This window comes from Bombina bombina, chromosome 3 (genome assembly GCF_027579735.1).
Source record: "Bombina bombina isolate aBomBom1 chromosome 3, aBomBom1.pri, whole genome shotgun sequence".
Lineage (NCBI taxonomy): Eukaryota > Metazoa > Chordata > Amphibia > Anura > Bombinatoridae > Bombina > Bombina bombina.
In genome coordinates, this window is record NC_069501.1 from 507,450,489 (window position 1) to 507,472,681 (window position 22,193).

General features: G+C 41.3%; 1 protein-coding gene across 3 annotated transcripts in view; it reads right to left on the reverse strand.

Annotated features, from left to right (window-relative positions):
• KLHL12 (kelch like family member 12) overlaps positions 1–7,617 on the reverse strand; it is an 89,129-nt gene extending 81,512 nt beyond the window's left edge. The window contains exon 1 of one of the 3 annotated variants that reach the window (XM_053706908.1): positions 7,294–7,617. The gene's annotated coding sequence lies outside the window, so the exon portion shown is untranslated. Of the gene's footprint in view, positions 1–7,239; positions 7,257–7,293 lie in introns of those variants that run through there. The other 2 variants (XM_053706906.1, XM_053706907.1) reach the window with 2 other exon arrangements.
• Between the last annotated feature and the right edge of the window lie 14,576 nt (positions 7,618–22,193).

Sequence of the window (22,193 nt, forward strand, 5' to 3'; positions counted from 1 at the left end):
ACCCCCCAGGGGGTGGATGACATATCCCTAGACGATAGGTAACAGCCCGGACAGAAAAGGCAGGTCCGGTGACTCTTGGAACAAAGAAGTCACATGTTCTCTACTGTCCCTGGGTTTACCACCACAGCCATCCACCGGAGAGACCCCGGGACAGACCCCTCTGCGACAGGCTGCCTACAGGGTCCCAGAGGCCGTCAGGGACAGTATGCACCGGGAGCTCCGGGAAATGTTGGACCTCGGTGTCATTGAACCGTCCAACAGTCCCTGCACCTCCCCGGTAGTGTTAGTACCCAAGAAAGACGGAACTACCCGGTTCTGCGTTGACTACCGTAGACTCAACGACAGAACCACCACTGATGCCTATCCCATGCCCCGAGTAGATGAACTGTTAGATCGAATCGCCCGGGGCCACTTCCTGACCACCCTCGACCTATGCAAGGGTTATTGGCAAATCCCCCTCCACCCTGAGTCTGTCCCCAAGTCTGCCTTCAGCACTCCCTTCGGCTTATACCAGTTTAAGGTCATGCAGTTTGGAATGAAGAACGCCCCAGCCACTTTCCAAAGAATGGTAGACTGCATGTTGGATGGCCTCCAGGACTATGCCTGTGCATACTTGGATGACATCGCCATCTATAGCGAGACCTGGGAGGACCATCTGGTCCACCTAGGCGTCATCTTAGATCGTCTTTGAGCCGCCGGCCTAACCTTGAAGCCAGATAAGTGTACCATTGGGCGCTCTGAAATTCAGTACTTAGGCCACCGAGTCGGCTGCGGTAAGCAGCGACCCGAGCCGACCAAAGTCGAGGCAGTGGCTAACTGGCCCACCCCCAGGACCAAAACCCAAGTCCTTGCCTTTCTGGGTACTGCAGGCTACTACCGGAGGTTCGTCCCTAATTACAGCACCCTTGCCAAACCCCTGACTGACCTGACCCGTAAACGACATCCCCGACAGGTCCTGGGGTCCCCCGAGTGTGAAAAAACGTTCCAGAGTCTTAAGTCTGCCTTAATCTCTGCCCCAGTATTGGCCGCTCCTAACCCAGCCAAACGTTTTTCTGTCCACACAGATGCCTCTATGTTCGGGTTGGGGGCCATACTAAGCCAGGCGGATGAGAAAGGACAGGACCACCCAGTTGCCTACATCAGTCGCAAACTGCTACCCCGAGAAGTAGGCTACGCAGCGGTTTAGAAGGAGGAGTGTCTGGCGCTGGTATGGGCTTTAAAGAAGTTGCAGCCCTACCTATATGGGAGACCCTTCCCCATCCTTACTGACCACAACCCCCTAGTATGGCTCAACCGGGTTTCTGGGGACAACGGGAGACTGTTGAGGTGGAGCCTAGCCCTGCAGCCATTTAACTTTGACATCCAGTACCGACCGGGAAAGAGCAATGGGAACGCCAACGGACTTTCCCGGCGGACTGAAGTGGCATAAACTCCTCGGACATCCCCAGGCCGACCCGTGTGTGGATCTAGCCGGGTCTGCCAAACTGGAGGGGGGAGTTGTCACGGATACTGGGCTGCAGGGGCTGAACCCTTGCCCCCTGTCATGGATATCAAACAGCTAAGGCCCCCCACCCCCCTACAATCTCACCCCTGTTGTTTCTCAGTGGTTTTGGGCTCCTCAGAGCAACCACCATCTCTGGAGACTGTTTGTTTGCTTTGTGTTGGCTTGTTTTTGTGTTCAGAGAAGAGTTGGTTTATGACCAGGAAAACCCTCCTAGGCTGGTCGGGCTTCTGGAACTCCCGGTCGGCCGCTTCACAACGGACACCCGCCTAACTCCTCTCAGGCTGGCCAGGCTCCTGGAACTCCCGATCGGCCACAGGACACCCGCTAATTTCACCCCTGGTCGCTCCAGCAGCCCTTTGCCGCAGAGCTCTGCTCTTTTGGGGATTGGTAGCCCCTAGGGAAAACAAGAGCTGTGGCGATTATCAGAGGGGAGCCCCTTTGGGAACTGGGGGTTTTGGATACCCCTAACCCCATAACTTCAACGGACTGTAACTCCAATCCCCAGTAACGAATCATGCTCATTTTTGGACTGTGGCATCTGGGGACCGAGAGCTTTAAAATGACACCCTGGAAGTGCTCCACCGGGATCACCCGAAACCGCCACCCCTAGGTATTGGGATTATGTGAGACTGTGGCTCCTATGGAGATTCCCGGGCTGTCTGAATGGGCAGGAATGGCGGGAAAATTGTGGGATTGCCCTTTGTGTTATCAAGATGAGTTGTGTGTATAAAAGGAGTGTATGTTTTACAATAAAATCAGTTCTTGTTTAACCTGAATGCTAGTTTGTCTAGTTATTTGGGTTGGCTCCAGCTAAAATCACTTTCCTGGGCTACAGAGCAGCCTGTTCCAGGCAGAGAAAGGATCATCTGGCAGAGCTAAACAGTCTGGGTAGCTGGAGTCTGCCACAGGGTGGAACCCTGGGTACTGATGCTGTCGGGCATCAGGGGTGGCTACAGGCTGTGGTCACTTGCCAACTACATAGCTGGAGTCGGCAGGGAGGAAGCAGGACCCGTTTGGCCAGTCGGGGTATCCGTCACACAAGGCTGTGTGGAAACCTTGTTTGTTATATCCTATATAGTTAGCCCTATATTCCACACGACCTTTTTTGCACACTTAAATTCGTTGCCTGTTTTATATCTGTCTCTAATTGTCCTCAGCAGAAGAGACAGATAAGGAGAAAACCTAGGTTTCACCATAACAGTGCCCATTACTTGAGAGAAAATAAAATACTTTATTGAAACCTTTACATGTCTTCAATTTTAAAACAATATATTATTATCATGCTAAACTTTGTTTTGAATACATTATTATACCTAACATTTATTTACTGTTTAATATCCCAGTATGGTATTTTTATTAAAACAATCAATATATTTAATTAGGAACATTTTAGTGACAGAACTTTTAAACTACTGACAAAATAGCTTTTAAATGCAATATCAACAAGTTAAAGGGCCATTATAGTGAAAAGTTTGTTAGAGCATGTTGTTTTAAAACTAGCAACCCTGCAATGATTTGCGCTAAAGTACCACTTGGGAGCTGCAGAGCACTGCTGGTCCTGAGCGGACACACACTGATCCAAGCAGCAGTAGCAGTCGCACAACCCAGCTCTCAGTGGCCATGTCTGCTAGGGACAAGCAGTGCTCTGCAGCTTCCAAAAAGCACTTTAATTATGTGTTTAACCCCTTTACAGGTTAAATTGACAGTTTACTCTAGATTTCCACTTTAATTTTTTCTGAATTATCAATTTTACCTGCTGTGGTGTATTAAATTGTTTATAAATGGCTCCTTACCTTTCTATCTGTATTTGAAATGCTTGATTTTGCAGGTGGTATCCCTACTTATACTGAAAGCTTCTATACATAAAAGGGTCTGTCTACTTGACTTTTTTTTAAAAGATAGATACGTCCTTTAACCCCTTAACGACCAACGACGTATAGGGTACGTCCTGCAAAAAAATGCAGTTAATGACCAAGGACATACCCCGTACGTCGTTGGTCTTTGAAAGCAGTGGAAGCGATCCTGATCACTTCCAACTGCTTTCATGTTAGAGCAGTGATGCCTCGATATTGAGGCATCCTGCTATAACATTTTTTAACCGTCCAATGAAGAGAGAGCCACCCTGTGGCCCTCTCTGCATCGGCCATCAATGGCCATGTTCGTTGGTGGGTGGGAGCTGATCCAGGGAGGCGGGTGGGTGGCCATCGGTGGGGAAGGGGGGCGGGATTGAGTGTGCGCGCGCGCGCTTGCACGGAAGCGCGCGCGGGCGGGTGGGAACCCTACACTATGGAACAACTGTAAAGTGGTACTCGTGGGAGAGAGGGTGGGAACATTACAAATTTTAACGATCTGGGAGGGTGGGAGGTTGGGGATTGAGGGGGGGCAGCTACACTACAGAAAATAGTATTGTTAAAATAATAAAATGTTATAAAAAACATATTTGATTTCAAACTGGGTACTGGCAGACAGCTGCCAGTACCCAATATGGCACATAAGGCCAAGAGGGGGGTTAGAGAGCTGTTTGGGGGGGGGGGGGGATCCTACAGAGCAGAATTATCTCCCCAAAAAAAACTTATTTTAGTACTGGCAGACTTACTGCCAGTACTTAAGATGGCGGGGACAATTGTGGGGTGGGGGAGGGAAGAGAGCTGTTTGGGAGGGATCAGGGGGTGTGATGTGTCATTTGGGAGGTTGATACCTACACTAAAGCTAAAATTAACCCTGCAAGCTCCCTAATTAACCCCTTCAATGCTGGGCATTATACACGTGTGGTGTGCAACGGCATTTAGCTGCCTTCTAATTACCAAAAAGCAAAGCCAAAGCCATATATGTCTGCTATTTCTGAACAAAGGGGATCCCAGAGAAGCTTTTACAACCATTTATGCCATAATTGCACAAGCTGTTTGTAAATAATTTCAGTGAGAAACCTAAAATTGTGAAATATGTAACGCTTTATTTTTATTTGTTAGCATTTGGCGGTGAAATGGTGGCATGAAATATACCAAAATGGGCCTAGATCAATACTTTGGGTTGTCTACTACATTATACTAAAGCTAAAATTAACCCTAAAAGCTCCCTACAAGCTTCCTAATTAACCCCTTCAATGCTGGGCATAATACATGTGTGGTGCGCAGTGGCACTTTGCGGCCTTCTAAATACCAAAAAGCAATGCCAAAGCCATATATGTCTGCAATTTCTGAACAAAGGGGATCCCAGAGAAGCATTTACAACCATGTATGCCATAATTGCACAAGTTGTTTGTAAATAATTTCAGTGAGAAACCTAAAGTTTGTGAAACAATTTGTGAAAAAGTGAACATTTTTTTTTATTTGATCGCATTTGGTAGTGAAATGGTTGCATGAAATATACCAAAATGGGCCTAGATCAATACTTTGGGATGTCTTCTAAAAAAAAATATATGCATGTCAAGGGATATTCAGGGATTCCTGAAAGATATCAGTGTCCCAATGTAACTAACGCTAATTTTGAAAAAAAGTTTGGTTTGGAAATAGCAAAGTGCTACTTGTATGTATATTGCCATATAACTTGCAAAAAAAGCAAAGAACATGTAAACATTGGGTATTTCTAAACTCAGGACAAAATTTAGAAACTATTTAGCATGGGTGTTTTTTGGTGGTTGTAGATGTGTAACAGATTTTGGGGGTCAAAGTTAGAAAAAGTGTGTTTTATTCCCATTTTTTCCTCATATTTTATAAAAAAAATTATAGTAAATTATAAGATATGATGAAAATAATGGTATCTTTAGAAAGTCCATTTAATGGAAAGAAAAACGGTATATAATATGTGTGGGTACAGTAAATGAGTAAGAGGAAAATTACAGCTAAACACAAACGCTGCAGAAATGTAAAAATAGCCTTGGTCCCAAACGGACAGAAAATGGAAAAGTGCTGTGGTCCTTAAGGGGTTAATTACCCATTCTCCAGCTTTGCATAACCAACACTGTTTACATTTGTGATTACCTTGTATCTATGCCTCTGCAGACTGCCCCTCCATATAAGTGTTATTTACAAACTTGCATTTTACTATATCAGTCCTAGCTCATTCGTAACTCCTCGGGAGTGAGCACAATGTTATCTATATGGCACACATGAACTAGAACTGTCTGGCTCTGAAAAGTTAACAATATACGCTGAGATAAGGAGTTTTAGAGGTTATAAAGTATATTAATATAACAATGTTGGTTGTGCAAAGCTAGTGAATAGGAAGTAAAGGTGTTATCTATATTTTTAAACAATAAAAAAACAAGTATAATGTCCCTTTAAAAAGGGACAGTCTACAATATAATTTGTATTGTTTTAAAAAGATAGATAATCCCTTTATTACCCATTCCCCAGTTTTGCATAACCAACAGTTATATTAATATACTGTTTACCTCTGTGATTACTTTGTATCTAAGCATCTTCTGACAGCCCCCTGATCACATGACTTTTTATTTATTAAATATTGACTTGCATTAATTTCTTAAGGACATATGACGGAATATGAGCAAACTGAAAGCTGTGTCCTTAAAGGGTTAAGTACTGTGTTGCGCTAAATCTTAAATAACTCTTCGGGCGTGAACACAATGAACTAGCAGTCTCCTTTTGTGAAAACTAAAAAAAGCAAGTGATAAGAGGCCATCTCTGGAGGCTTAGAAACAGGCAGAAATGTAGAGGTTTAAATGTAATAAGGTATATTAAGATATCAATTTTGGTTGTGCAAAGCTGGGGAATGGGTAATTAAAGGAAGTATCTATCTTTTAAAAAAAATTAAAAGTCAAGTAGACAGACCCTTTTATGTATAGAAACCTTCAGCATAGGTAGGGATACCACCAGCAAAATCAAGCATTTTAAATACAGATACAAAAGGTAGATTAGTCATTTATAAACAATTGACTACACTACAGCAGACTGTCCATTTAAACATAGGCTATAGCAAAGTGATATGATTTTAAATTTTCAATTGTTCTCCAAGGTACTGGGATTTGTTATACATACAGAGATAAGATATGGAAGCATCTGTGTGTACAGAAAGTGACAAAATAAGGATATCTGATTTCCCTGCAAGTTCAGCCTATTTTAAAGAGTTGGGGTGTCAAAGTACAAAACCAGCTAATTTGTATACAAAATAAACCTAAGGGAGCAATTTATAATACATTTTGTACTCTGCAGCTGGAATAGCAAACAATTGGAAACAGTATATTGTCCATTTAAACACATAGCATTGCAGATTCGCTAGTGTTAACAATAAAGGTTTTAATTAATTAGAGCATGGAATTTCCCACTGTAATGTCCCTTTAATCACATGCATGTACATCAGTTTACCATACACTATATAATATGGAATTGTGATGATTTTGAAACGTGTTACTTAGAAAGGCTTACAATACATTTTCTGAGTTTAAAGTTGTATATAAGCATTGCAAATTAAACAAAGCCGCATACAGTTTATGGCCATCCTCCTAATCAGATCATGGTAAAATTTGAGCTAAAAACTCAGATTTTAACCAGATCATCTTACGAAGATGTTCAAAATAAGCAAAGTATGTGACAAGCTTAGATACCAACATTAACAAAGTCTAACACAATGTACAACCATATTCCACCGTTAAATGCACAGGCTAACAAAGGTTACCATCTCCACTATTTTGTTGCCCATAACTTTCCTTTAAGATTCGTATGCATTATGTAAACAATACAACCTAACAGTACATATAATTTTCCATTTATGTTTACCACTTGTCGAAGAGACATCATTGCTATAGTATTTGTGTAATAACATAAACTCACCTTTACCCCCAAGACCATTTCCGCGCACTTTTATGACGTAACAAAATAATTAGGAAATCGGAACCGCTTCAATTGAAAATGCAAAATATATTTCTCTTCCTCTCACAACCCTTAGCTGCGGAAGCTAATGTAACGCGCAGGAGCAGAAGCCCGGCCGGCCAATCAGCGTGTAATACACGTTTTAAGAACGTATAGTGATTTAATATTGGGCTGGGTGCAAACTTTGATCGGAAATATATTATTTTAAGTTGGTAAAGTCCGGTAACATAATATTTAAGCAATTGTAAATAGTTCCCTCCGGAGGGCAAGGGCATTCAACATTTTGAGTTTGGGATTTAGTTCATTCAATGAGAAAGAGCTAAGTCCCATACCGCTAATGGATCATTTTCCCTCTAGTGGTCAGATACTGTATTAAAATGAGAACTAGGCTGCTCACAATGATAGCTAGTTTATAGGAACTACATCTATCATTGTGTACAGTGTTTATGGGAACTAGCTTTGTCATTAAAGGGACAGTATACACTCATTTTCATATAACTGCATGTAATAGACACTACTATAAAGAATAAGATGCACAGATACTGATATAAAAATCCAGTATAAAACTGTTTAAAAACTTACTTAGAAGTTCTAAGTTTAACTCTGTTGAAAGGGTGGCTGGAAAGCCCACTGCAAGTGGCAAATAAGACACTCCCCCTCCCCCTTCTTTTGCATATGAAAAGACCCTTTACACAAACAGGAGCAAGCTGGAGTAGGTAGCTGACCGTATTCACATAAAACTTTGGGGCTTGGTTAGGAGTCTGAAAATCAGAGCAATGTTACTTAAAAATAAGCAAAACTATACATTTTTTTAAAAAAAAACTTTATGTGCTTTATAAATAGATCATCTACAAAACATTTTTGCAAAGAAAAAATGAGTGTATAATGTCCCTTTAACAGTGGTAAAGGACCTTTTGTCCCTAGTGGTCAGGTGCTATACAGACTGCATATTGTGACTGACCTACATTCTGTACCGTTGCTAATCATTTTGCGGTAAGGTCCTGTATAGGGTTGGAAACAAGACCTTTCACTGTCGGTGCTTGCGACACACTGGCAACATTATCCGACTGGTTGCGCATCAGGTGCATCACGGACACACAGACCAATCAGATAATGCAACAACGGCCAAGGGCAGATACACTCCAGAGCGCTCTGTTCTAATCATAGCCTTGGGAGCCGCAACCACCCACCTCTGGGAACCTAACCATGGTTCCCACCCCCACTAGTGCTTTTAAAGGTTCTTGGACAGACCTAGAACCTTTTTAAAGCATCTAGTGGGGGTGGGACCCCGCCCTGGTTAGGTTCCCAGAGGCGGTTGTGGGCCATAGGCTCTGATTAGAATAGAGTTCTCTGGAGCGTATCTGCCCTCGGCCGTTATTGCATTATCTGATTGGTCTGTGTTTCCGTGAGGGACAGGATGCACAACCAATCAGTTAAATGTTGCCATTGTGTCGCTAGCGCCTTGTTTTCACAGTAAAAACACTAGACTCCATACTTCTAAATGACTTGTTGCACCTAGTGGTTAGGTCCTACAAAGTTAAACTAAACCAGGTATTTTAAAAACTGTCTTCAGGCCTCCCTAATAGGCCAGATTTTCATGATATCTTAATTAGAGCACAGTCTACACCAGAATTGTTATTGTTTTAAAAGATAGATAATCCCTTGTTTACCCATTCCCTAGTTTTGCATAATCAACACAGTTATATTTATATATTTTTTACCTCTGTGATTATCTTGTATCTAAGCCTCTGCAGACTGCCCCTCTATTTCAGTTCTTTTGACAGACTTGCAGTTTAGCCAATCAGTGATGGCTCCCAGGTAACTTCACGTGCACGAGCACAGTGTTATCTATATGTAAAACATGAACTAACACCCTCTAGTGGTGAAAAACTGTTAAAATGCATTCTTAAAAGGCGGCCTTCAGGGTCTAAGAAATTAGCATATGAACCTCCTAGGTTAAGCTTTCAACTAAGAATACCAAGAGAACAAAGAAAAATTGGTGATAAAAGTAAATTGGAAAATTGTTTAAAATTACATGCTCTATCTGAATCATGAAAGTTTTTTTTGGACTAGACTGTCCCTTTAACTTAATCTCACTCAAGGTAATCCTGAAAATCTAGCCTGTTAAGGAGACCTGAGGACAGGTTTAAAAACCCCTGAACTAGACCATTCATAGTGAAAGCGCTAGACCCCATAGTGCTAGATTATATGTTGAACATAGAGGTCAGGTCCCCTGTATAGCCTTGTTTCTCAACCTGTGGTACATGTGCTCACTAGGGTACCTGGAGCACTGGCAAGGCATACTCAAAGGGACAGTCTAGTCCAAAACAAACTTTCATTATTCAGATAGGGCATGTACTTTTAATCAATTTTCCAATTTACGTCTATCACCAATTTTGCTTTGTTCTCTTGGTATTCTTAGTTGAAAGCTAAATCTAGGAGGTTCATATGTTAATTTCTAAGCCCTTGAAGGCCGCCTCTTAGCTCAGGGCATATTGACAGTTTTTTACCACTAGAGGGTGTTATTTCATGTGTGTCATATAGATAACACTGTGCTCACGCACGTGGAGTTCCTAGGAGCCAGCACTGATTGGCTAAAATGCATGCCAAAAGAACTGAAATAAGGGGCAGTCTGCAGAGGCTTAGATACAAGAAAATCACAGAGGTAAAAAGTGTATTATTATAACTGTGTTGGTTATGCAAAACTAGGAAATGGGTAATAAAGGGATTATCTATCTTTTAAAACAATAAATATTCTGGTGTAGACTGTCCCTTCAAGCATTTGCTGTTCCATCATGTTTAGCCCTGATGCAGCTAAGTTAAATATTCAATGTATCACAGAAATCAGAGTTTCTCAGGTCTACCTCAAGCACCCATAACAGGTAGTATTTCCAGCTGACCTTCACAAAAATACTGGACAATATGTCAGAGACTGGGCATGATGGTAGGTAAGGTCACACAATGCCCTCCCAAAAGCTCTACCATAGCCCCTACTTTTGGTTCCACTATGCATAGTTTTCACAGCCCAACAGTCATTTTACCTCTTGGCTGTCAGTAACATACATATAAATATTTGTACCCATTTGGGATAGCAACACACATAAACAGGAGTGATTTGATCCCCTTGACTTCCCCACACTTTTTTTCTGCCCCATATGTGTATAATGCATTGAGGTATAAGAGGCCTTTAGATTTAGCTAACGCAAAGAGAGATTAAAAAACTGTACATTTAAGTGTCCAGTATTTTTGTGAATATTTTACTGGACAGTGTGCTAAAATACTGGACTGTTTGGTTGAAGGGTATGGCGCTGCTCCATAAGGGGTTAAACTATTCTAATGGATTCATAATACTATCCCAAACCAAACTGCAATATTATTTTTTCAGAAGAATGAAAGAAAATAACGAAAATGGCACATTATTTTCTTTTGCATTTTTAGTTTTAGAATCCTGCTTTTCTGATGCAGGCAGCCTTTAGCAAATGAATGAAAAACAGAAAGAAATAGTGAATAGATTGACAGGTTCTATCAGCCTGTCAGTGAAAGCTTGTGACATTTTGTGCCCATTCAACATTCTCAAGGGGAGGGATTGAAGTCAAAGAGGGAATTTTAAGTCACTGCCTTTAACGTTTTCAGCCTCAGACCACAGAGGCAGAACTTTTTTTTATTTTCTGCGATGAGAATTTTTTAGTGTAAATTTGTCTGCAGTGTCTCACTGCGCACACACACACACATATATATACACACATGTGTATATATATATATATATATATATATATATATATATATACACATATGCACACACACACATATATATACAGACACACATATACATACACACAAACACATACATACACACATATACATACATACACACATACACACATTTATGAAAGAAAGAAAAAAATCTGGCTCCTAAAAGTATTTTGGTTGGCTCCTAGACTTAAAATAAATTTGTTAAGCCCTGACTTACCTTTTCTGTAATAAGCTGTACCACACTGGAGTTCAGGAAGGGGGAGGAAATTGACACACATACATACACACACAGATACATACATACACACACACACACACCAAATACACACAGATACATACATACACACACACATACATACACACACACACCAATTACACACAGATACATACATACACACACAGAGATACATGCATACACACACACACACACACACACAGAAATACATACACACAAACAGATACATACACATAATTACACACAAATACATACATACACACACAGAGATACATACATACATACACACACACACAGAGATACATACACACAGATACATACATACATACACATAATTACACACAAATACATACATACACACAGAGATGCATACATACATGCACATACACACAGATACACACACACAGATGGATACATACATACACAGAGATACATACACACACACAGAGATACACACACACACACACACAGAGACATACATACACACACACACGTGCGCGCGCACACACACACACACAGATACATACACAAATACACACACACACACAGATACATACACAAACACACACACACACATACATACAGATACACACACACACACATACAGAAAGAGAGAGACATACATACACACACGCGCACACACAGAGATACACACACACTCTACATACACAAATACACACACACACACAAAGAGATACATTCAGAAATACACACAGAGATACATACACAAATACACACACACATACATACAGATACACACACACATACATACACAAATACACACATACATACACACACAGATACATACACACACACACAGGTACATACATACACACACACAGATACATACACACACCTAGTAGAACTTAGTAGTACTCCCGCGCCTTTAGTGCCACTGTCAGCAGCAGTCCCCTCTTGTTCCCAGAACTTAGTAGTACTCCCCGTTCTTCTGCGCCTTTAGTGCCACTGTCAGCAGCAGTCCCCTCTTGTTCCCAGAACTTAGTAGTACTCCCCGTTCTTCTGCGCCTTTAGTGCCACTGTCAGCAGCAGTCCCCTCTTGTTCCCAGAACTTAGTAGTACTCCCCGGAGCAATGGATACTGGAGCGATGGGTTGGAGAGGGCTGTTGCCAGCCTTCAGTAGGAAATGTCTACTACCAGCAGGAATAGGTCTGAGGAAGAGCAGCTTAGCTTGATGTTAACATCACAAACTAAGCAAGTGTAAGATGAAAGGGTCACTCCCGCACACTGCCCAAATATGTATGATATAGCTTTCACTTTAGAAGAGGAGGAATTAGATTACGTAGAAGAGCCAGATGTGTCTGTAATAGAGGAGGGTTCAGGAAATGAGTGCAGAAACACTACATCTCCTCAGCCATCACCACCTCCTTCTGGTAGTTCTTCTGGAGCTGTGCCAATTCAAGAACAACATGGTGACAGCCCAGAACTAGTCCCTCTGCCAGGTCTAGGCATAGTCCTCCTGCTACCACCACTACCAGCAGCAGCAGACGCAGTGTAGGCACTGCAAGGCAGGAGCTGGGCAGCAGCTCCCCTCTACCTCACGGCATGCAGTAGCTGGTTCAGAGCACTGTGGGAAAGTGTGGGAGCACTTTGAGAGTGTGGGAGATGGCAGATTTGCTAAGTGCAAACATTGCGGCAAAGATATTAGCCGTGGTAAAGTCTTACAAGCTCAGGGATAACCCACCACTTAAATTCATACCATAAGGTTATTCTTCTTGGTGAGCAGAGTAGGAGCAGCACTGCCAAAGAAAGAAGCAGCACCCGAAGACTGGCATCAACCTCCAGTAGTAATGATACCAACGGCCAGGATAGAGGATAAGCTTCAACCTCATCTGCCCTGCCAATGATTGAAGCTCTTCAAGCAGATGTTAGAGGCCCTGAACCCACTATGTGTGCCATCTCAACCACCTTTAGCAGGAAGGTTATACCTTCACTTTAACATTCCTCCGGGGATATGGTGAAGGAAGAACTGTCAAAGCCTGTAGGGCAGAGCCTGCAAGTCACTTCAGATTTATGTAGTGCATCCAGCGAATAGCACGCCTTCCTATCGTTGACACACACTGGTGGCAACCTAACGCCTCTGCAGAGAGAGCCGTGGCTGGAAAGAAAGTATAGGAACATGGGTATCATTCCTTCCTTCTCCACACACAGCATACCTCGCCAAATATATTGCCAGGCATGAAAAGAATACTGGAGTGATGGGTTGGAGAGCAGGCTGGGACAAATGTTCAAATGGGCTTCATAGTTACAGATGGAGCAGCAAACATGGTCAAAGCCCTTCGAGATGTGGATTTTGTGGGTGTGCATTGTGTGGTGCACATTCTACATCTGGTTGTAAGAGCATCTCTCCCAAGCGACAGTGATGGTAGGCTAGCTAGAATCAAAGAGCAGTATCGCAAGATCACTGGACAGTTCCACCGCAGTGTGAAGTCTAGCCAGATGCTGAGGGAAGAACAAGACAGGGAAAGTCTGCCCCAGCACTGCCTTTTTTAAGAAGTGATTACCTATTGGAATTCTACTTTGGACATGCTTGAGCATATCCTTGAACAGCATAGGGCAATACACTCTTTGTCTTCTCAAGAGAACATTGGGGTTACAAACCCTCTTGGCAGAGATGAATGGCTGACAATCAGGCACATAGTAGAAGTCCTTAAGCCATTCAGAGATGCCACTCAAGACCTAAGCGAAGATAGTGCAAGCCTGGGTCAGGTAGTACCAATATTTCACCACCTGATTAGCACTATGGCCAGCGTCTTTCATGGCAGCGACTATCTACCTTGACACAGGCCCTATGCCGAGGTATGCCTCTTTGATAAAAAAGCTGAAGGATGAGTTAAAAAAAATGCTTGCGCAACTTGCTTGACACCATGCCACATTACAAGCTGGCTACCCTGTGTGATCTAAGGGTGAAGGGATCTATTGCAAAACGTACAAATTCTCTGCCATTTTGGAAGGGTAAAAGAGCTTCAAAGAGAAAGGAGTATGTTTAGAGAGGGAGAAGATGAGGAGCATGAGGAAGCTTCTTGTGGCAGCGGCAGCAGCAGTACCCAACCTTGTTCCTCTTCATCTTCTGTTGCTGAGACCCAAAAGGGCAGAAAACCATCCAATTTTTGGACCCGATAATGTGGTCGGGCCCACCCATACCCCTTTAATCAAGTGCTACAGATATAGTGAAAGTCTACCTCGGTGAACCTCAATTACCTACTACTTCTGATCCATTAGTATATTGGGATCAAAAGACTTCTGTTTGGAAGGCCCTCTCTGTAGTTGCCAAGGAGCTGCTTTAATGTCCACGCAGCAGCGTCCAAAGTGAGAGAATATTCTCCATAACTGGCCACACTATCGAGCCTCATTGGTCACAGCTTGACCCAACCCTTATTGAGCAGATGACTTTTTAAAAATTCAATGTTCCAAAGATGGGATACCCTGCGTTACATTTCAAAGCAGATTCAATTCAGGCAAAGTTTAAACTTTTCAAGGGAAAACACCATGAGTTTGTTGAAGCTACTAGAGTAGCCTACACTCTTGCTGTGACTGTCGGTGTCTGTTTAACAAACATATATTTAATTCAATCCTTTGACCCCCGCTAGGGTGAAGGAACCAAGGTCTAAGCCCCAATTACTGAGACTTTAATTATAGTACTGTTCTGCTCCTGTGTCCACAAGCTGCCTGCCTTCCACACCATGAGTTTGTTAAAGCCACTACACTATTGTTGTGACAGTCTGTGTCTGTTTAACAAACATATATTTAGTTCAATATTTTTCCCACCACTAGGGTGAAGTAATCAAGGTCTCAGCGACAATTACTGAGACTTTGTTGATAGTACAGTTATGCTCCTGTGTCCACAAGCTGCCTGTCTTCCACACCATGAGTTTGTTGAAGCTACTACACTCTTGTTGTGACTGTTTGTGTCTGTTTAACAAACATATATTCAATTCAATCCTTTGCCAACTGCTAGGTAGAAGGATCCAAGGTCTCAGTGACAATTACTGAGACTTTGATGATAGCAATGTTCTTCTCATTAGCGTCGTTCAGGAGTGGAGCGTTCTGTTCCAAAAGGGAAGAGACCCAGGCTAGGGCCTTGTCTTTCATTAAAGAAATGACAAAGGTTACCCTTGACTGGTGAGACTGAAAGGTGTGAGGATCATTGCGGAAGTGCAGCCTGCATTGGTTAAGAAAATCCCTGCAATCTGTAGTACCTTCATACTTGTCAGGCAATGGTATCCGGGGTATAGTTCCAGAAGCAGAGGAAGAAGCCGCAGCAGTAGGAGCAGAGACTGGTGGTACAACAACAGGAGCAGTGTTCCTCGCTGCAATTAGTGAAGATTGTTGAGCGGTTATAGCCTCTAGTTTGGAATCTATACTATGTGGTATGGGTTCCCAACATCTGTCTCTGAAGATAAACTACTCTTGCCACCTCATCTGGCTCCATGGCCCAAGTATAATGTAATGCTCGTGGGTGGGATATTCCACTATCAGACCAAACTCGGCCAGTAGTCTTCTTATCCCGGCGTCGAGCTGGAATGATAGGGAATATCCCAGGGCAGAGAAATTTTGCAAGATGAGGTAAGCGGCACTCACCACAGGCAGGGTATTCTTCACGGGCAACAGGCAAGAAATCAGAGCAGTCCAAGGGTAAACCACTAGAATGGTCAGGCAGGCAGGGTTTGGCAACGGTAAAGCAGTCCAAGGGTAAACCACTAGAATGGTCAGACAGGCAGGGTTTGGCAACAGAGAGGCAATCCAGATCAATAGGGGTTAATCAAGCAGAGTGGTCAGACAAGCAGAGATCAGCAGCAGTATCTCAATCCAGCAATTTAGGGGTTAACAGGCAGAGTGGTCAGACAAGCAGAGTTCAGCAGCAGTATATTAATCCAGCAATTTAGGGGTTAACAGGCAGAGTGGTCAGACAAGCAGAGTTCAGTAGCAGTATATCAACAATAAGGCAGAGAATAACGATCTATCACACCCAGGAGCACACAAAGTAACACCTATACTTGGGCAGTGATAGATCGTTCTGAGCAACTTACATAGGTGCAGGATTCGCGCCATCAGAGAGAGGCGCGTGCGGCGATGACGTCAGCGCCGCACACATCCGGACCTGACACAGCTCCTGACAAGAGCAGGGAAGGAGACGCCTCTCCCCTAGCAAAAGCTAGAGTGGTGCGGCGTGACATTCATTGATTTAATTTCATGATGAATGATCAGTAAAGGGTTTTTAACATGATTTATGTGTAGACTGTCCATTTCCCTAAGACAAACATTAATATTTCTATAACCTAAAATGTTCAAGACTGAATGTGTCTAATAATATTGGGATGACATACATTTAATCTGAATGTAAAAAAATACTATGGAAATGTAATGCCAGATAACATTCTATTGTTAATAGTTAATAGGAAAGGTACTGTCCACTGTGTAAATGTTTGGAATAGTAATTGATTGGACCATCAATCTTAAAATAATTATATATTTAACATTACCAAGGCAATCATCTTAATCTATTTAGTCATCAGTGATTACCTTATTTCAAAGCCTATGTTGAGTGGCCATTTATATTTGCTCATATGACACACTCCCATATTATCCAATTAGTGGACTCCCATAAGTCAATCCACGGGCATGTGTCTAAAAGTACTCTATGTTGTTCACATTTAATAATGCACTCGAGATGTGATCCAATGACAAGTACATAACATAAGAGATGGACCTCTATGTCTTTTCTATATCAAATGCATACATGTATACTGATATACAGGTATATCATCAAAAAGAGAAATGTAATATTGTAAAATCATAAAGATTAGCACATAATGGGGTCTTTGAAACACATGCGTTTTAATGTATTCATCAAACGTTCATCAAACAATTGATACCTTTAAACATAGTCATTATTGTGACTTTGTCTAATTTGTGAGCAAAATAAATAAAGACATATTTCAAATGATGATGAATATTAATTTGAAATGTAAATAATATATTTTCAGATAATATATGTATTGAAACAATTGTATTATATATTTCAGATGGACCATCCACTTCTGAGCATCACCCTGCCACACCTTCCTTAACTCCCCCCCTGCCCCCCCTCGCCGCTCTTCCCGTCTTTCCCGTCCTGCTCCTGCCCCACCTGCCCAGGCACCAACTGCACATGTCCCACCTTCCCCACCTGGCCAGGTCCCACATTCCCCACCCATTTTCCCTGATCCTCACCTTCCTCGACCTGGGTATCCTATTCTCCTTCCCAGCCAGAGATGTAAGTATCATTACAAATGAACATTAGACCATACATTCTTAAAGGGACATTATACTGATCTAATTATCCCTAAATGTAGTTATAATCAAAACATTTATTGCTAAAACTTTTAATTCTGATATGAATGTAAATGTTTCATATTTAAATTCTTTGAAATTATCATCAACATGTTTTTATTTAAAAAAAATTATATAGGGGCCTATTAATCAAGCTCTGTATGGAGCTTGATGCCCCGTGTTTCTGGTGAGCCTAAAGACAGTTGCTCCATAACCTGTCCACCTGTTCTGAGGCGGCGGACAGACATCGCCGAAAATCAACTTGATCCAATAAGATTGGGTTGATTGACACCCCCTGCTAGCGGCCAATCTGACAGCGTATGCCCATTTATCGATGTTCAGCGGACATGATTCGTAATATCAGATGATGTCCGTTCGCATCATGATAAATAGGCCCCATTGTCTATAATTTGGATATCAAATATGTAAAAATGTTTTTTTTTCAGTTTTATTTAATCACAGCCCCTTTCCCTGTGTATCATAAACTAAAGAAATAATGATTTGGAGATAGATTTTTTATTTTATTTTATATCTAAATGTTTTATCTATGAAGAACATATTTAATGTGTAATTCTTCTTCGAAATAGTATATTTTATTATAATCAGGATTTTTATTTAAATTAGTACAATGTCCCTTTGATATATTTTAATTCTGTTCTGTCATTTATATTAATTTTAAATTAAATAATTTTGTTTAGGTTGTGACTCAACATGGTTGACGCTAGAGTCTCTAGCTAGATTGGAGGGAACCATGCTGAGTTGCCATCAGCGGCTGGGAAGGATGCAGGATTACATGGTTCTGCAGCTGCAGCTTAATCGCCTTATGCTTAATTACATGCTCTGTATGGAGGCAAGGCAGCAAGCTGCAGCTGCAGAACCTCAGGCCGAGGAACGTGAGAAGGATGCCCCAAGGGAGCAGGAGTAACTCCTCCGTACATTTTTATTTTTATACTTTGTTGACTGTTGGCTCTGTTTTAAAATTGTTATTTTTTATTATGTTTGTGCCTGTTGCACTTTGTTTTCCCTTGTCATATGGCTAAAAAAAGGGCTATGCTGGCCTTTGTTTTCCCTTGTCAACTCCGTGAATAGACTATGATGCACTATGGCACCTTGTCAGATGGCTCCAAAGGGGCTATGTTGGCCTTTGTTTGCCCTTGTCAACTCCCTGAAAGGACTGTGATGCACTATGTCACCTTGTCAGATGGCTCCAATGGGGCTATGTTGGCCTTTGTTTGCCCTTGTCAACTCCCTGAAAGGACTGTGATGCACTATGTCACCTTGTCAGATGGCTCCAAAGGGGCTATGTTGGCCTTTGTTTGCCCTTGTCAACTCCCTGAAAGGACTGTGATGCACTATGTCACCTTGTCAGATGGCTCCAAAGGGGCTATGTTGGCCTTTGTTTGCCCTTGTCAACTCCCTGAAAGGACTGTGATGCACTATGTCACCTTGTCAGATGGCTCCAATGGGGCTATGTTGGCCTTTGTTTGCCCTTGTCAACTCCCTGAAAGGACTGTGATGCACTATGTCACCTTGTCAGATGGCTCCAATGGGGCTATGTTGGCCTTTGTTTGCCCTTGTCAACTCCCTGAAAGGACTGTGATGCACTATGTCACCTTGTCAGATGGCTCCAAAGGGGCTATGTTGGCCTTTGTTTGCCCTTGTCAACTCCCTAAAAGGACTGTGATGCACTATTTCACCTTGTCAGATGGCTCCAAAGGGGCTATGTTGGCCTTTGTTTGCCCTTGTCAACTCCCTGAAAGGACTGTGATGCACTATGTCACCTTGTCAGATGGCTCCAATGGGGCTATGTTGGCCTTTGTTTGCCCTTGTCAACTCCCTGAAAAGACTGTGATGCACTATGTCACCTTGTCAGATGGCTCCAATGGGGCTATGTTGGCCTTTGTTTGCCCTTGTCAACTCCCTGAAAGGACTGTGATGCACTATGTCACTTTGTCAGATGGCTCCACATGGGCTATGTTGGCCTTTGTTAGGCCACTGTCTTGCTAAAGAAGCTGAAGGTAAAGGTGATGGACTGGCCATACATATCTCCAGACCTAAAACCTATTGAGCATCTGTGGGGTGTCCTCAAACGGAAGGTGTTATATTTATTATTTATTTATTAATTAATATAATTTCTAATAAAAGTGATTTTATGTTGATAATTCTTAAGTGATGCTGAGAACAGTTATTTATTTATGGATATGCATTTATAAGGTATTTTTTAATATCTAATTTTGTTTTACTCAACATACACGTATAATATATTTAAAACAGACTATAATCGGAATGTTGACAGCACATATATTCCAATTCGCATAAAATCTTATTGTAGTAGTAGAACATAAAAAATCAGTGTGTGTAATGCACACATATTTTACATGATTAATCTCTTTCTATGATGTTTTATTATATTTAATTATCAAACTATATATTAATATAGGTAACATATAATGTATAAACAATATACATTTTAGTGATGTGTATAGTAGCATTATTTCTAGGTTAAACCTTGATGCTTACTAAATATTTCCTAATCTTACTATTCTAATGAAATATATATTTATTAACAACAATGGATTATATTTCACATATCACATTATTATGTTACCTAGTGTTACATTATGTGAAGATGTGCATTACATAGACCAAACAAACTTGCTATTTAACAATATAGCACATGCTAGGTTTTGAAATAGAAATAAAATTGTTCTTGACATGCAAAGGTGTAAATTCGGTAATTTGATTGGATCATGTTATTCCAAGACATTGGATGTGCCATGTTGCGTAAGACATCACATGCAAAGGTGTCAATTCCGTAATTTGATTGAATTATGTTGTTCCAAGACATTGGATGCGCCATGTTGCGTAAGACGTCACATGTAAAGGTGTAAATTCCGTAATTTGATTGGATCACATTGTTCCACGTGATCACATTGTTCCACTAATAGGATGCGCCATGTTTGTGAATGAGAACACAAGTTTAAAACCATTATTTTCTGAGTTTATAGATTGTGTCAATCTTTTACATTGTTGAAACATAGATGATAAAAGATCTTAAAAATTTTGATTGATGGCTGTCTCTTGGAAGGAACTAATGAAGTCAATGTGTTGTTAATCCCAAATATATTTTGAGGCAAGTGATCATCCATGAATGTTCAGCGATTAATATACTCCATCTTGTTTAATATGTTTGTCAACAATATTTTCTCATTAACAAATAATTTGTGTTGTGTTTAATTGTATACATTGTAATTTCCGAAACATGTGCATTTGTATTTGAAGTCATTTTTTAATATGCATTCACCTATATCATATGATATATATATACATATATATATATATTTATATTTAATTGTGTCACATATAATAAATCATGTATACTTTTTATAGATGTTATGTCCTAATATTTATTATTAATTTAAATGTTTAATATTGTGTCAAGTATCGATTCAACATTGTTGTTATCCAAATAATATAGCACTGTGAGCATGAAATTTAAATGTAACTCTTATAGGGACACGAAACCCTAAATGTATATTTCATTAGTTCTGTAGAACATACAATATTAAACACCTTAACAATTTACTTCTATTATCAAATGTGCTTCATTCTCTTGGTATAATGTGTTGAAGGAGCATCAATACACTACTGGTTTCTAAGTGAACACATGGGTGAGGCAATGACAATCTGTATATACAGTATCTCATAAAAATGAGTACACCCCTCACATTTTTGTAAATATTTTATTATATCTTTTCATGTGACAACACTGAAGAAATGACACTTTGCTACAATGAAAAGTAGTGAGTGCACAGCCTGTATAACAGTGTAAATTTGCTGTCCCTTCAAAATAACTCAACACACAGCCATTAATGTTGAAACCGTTGGCAACAAAAGTGAGTACACCCCTAAGTGGAAATGTCCAAATTGGGCCCAATTAGCCATTTTCCCTCCCTGGTGTCATGTGACTTGTTAGTGTTACAAGGTCTCAGGTGTGAATGGGGAGCAGGTGTGTTAAATTTGGTATTATCGCTCTCACGCTCTCTCATACTGGTCACTGGAAGTTCAACATGGCACCTCATGGCAAAGAACTCTCTGAGGATCTGAAAAAAAGAATTGTTGATCTACATAAAGATGGCCTAGGCTATAAGAAGATTGCCAAGACCCTGAAACTGAGTTGCAGCACGGTGGGCAAGACCATACAGCAGTTTCACAGGACAAGTTCCACTCAGAACAGGCCTCGCCATGGTCGACCAAAGAGGTTGAGAGCACATGCTCAGCATTATATCCAGAGGTAGTCTTTGGAAAATAGGCATATGAGTGCTACCAGCATTGCTGCAGAGGTTGAATGGGTGGGGGGGTCAGCCTGTCAGTGCTCAGACCATACGCCGCACACTGCATCAAATTGGTCTGCATGGCTGTCGTCCCAGAAGGAAGCCTCTTCTAAAGATGATGCACAAGAAAGCCTGCAAACAGTTTGCTGAAGACAAGCAGACTAAGGGCATGGATTACTGGAACCATGTCCTGTGGTCCAATGAGACCA